This window comes from Lycium ferocissimum, chromosome 10, assembly GCF_029784015.1.
Source record: "Lycium ferocissimum isolate CSIRO_LF1 chromosome 10, AGI_CSIRO_Lferr_CH_V1, whole genome shotgun sequence".
Lineage (NCBI taxonomy): Eukaryota > Viridiplantae > Streptophyta > Magnoliopsida > Solanales > Solanaceae > Lycium > Lycium ferocissimum.
In genome coordinates, this window is record NC_081351.1 from 26,126,140 (window position 1) to 26,126,879 (window position 740).

At 39.2% G+C, this 740-nt stretch overlaps 1 non-coding gene across 1 annotated transcript; it reads right to left on the bottom strand.

Moving 5' to 3' along the window:
• Positions 1-236: 236 nt before the first annotated feature.
• On the bottom strand, positions 237-309 carry TRNAE-CUC (transfer RNA glutamic acid (anticodon CUC)). The gene has a single exon. It is a non-coding gene; the product is annotated as a tRNA-Glu (tRNA).
• Positions 310-740: the final 431 nt, after the last annotated feature.

Below are 740 nucleotides of genomic sequence, written 5' to 3' on the forward strand. Positions count from 1 at the left end.
CCGTAAGGTCTGCGTACGTTCTACCCTCTTCAGATCCCACCTCATGGGATTATACTGGATATGTTGTTGTTGTATTTGTTTTTTCATTTACATTGTTAACATTGCTGGTATTTGTTTTTAGATTGTTCATACCCCGCCCATTTTATTAAATTAACCAATTTTGGCACTCACTAGATTGTGAGAGCTCGAAGTCTCCAACTTCTCACTAAAAGATATGTTTGACAAAAAATACTTGATTCCGTTGCCGGGACTTGAACCCGGGTCTCTCGGGTGAGAGCCGAGTATCCTAACCAACTAGACTACAACGGATGCTATGAGATATCCTGTTATGAGTTTATCAAATCACAATTTATTCTCCTTCGACAGAAAGACTTCCAAGTGTAAGAACCTCTAAACACCTTTAACATTTTTATCAACAGAAGTATGAGTGACATCTAACAACTCAAAAAAGAAGCGATTGTAGAGGAGTCAACTAGAACAGTAGGATTGATAAAATCCCCTATACTCACACATTGTTCTACAAACTACAATGCAGGTTAGACTTGAAGAAACTGGGGAATCCTCTGCTCCGGCATAGCTTTTGAGAAGGGAACAAAGTCGCTAATGTTTTGGCAACTGAAGGAACTCGCATGCTATCCACCAATCAACTAGTGTTTTTACTGTCACTTCCGTCATGGGTAATGTCAACCTTGCTATAAGACAAAGAGGGGGCATAGTAGTAGTAAAAAAGTCTATTCTTT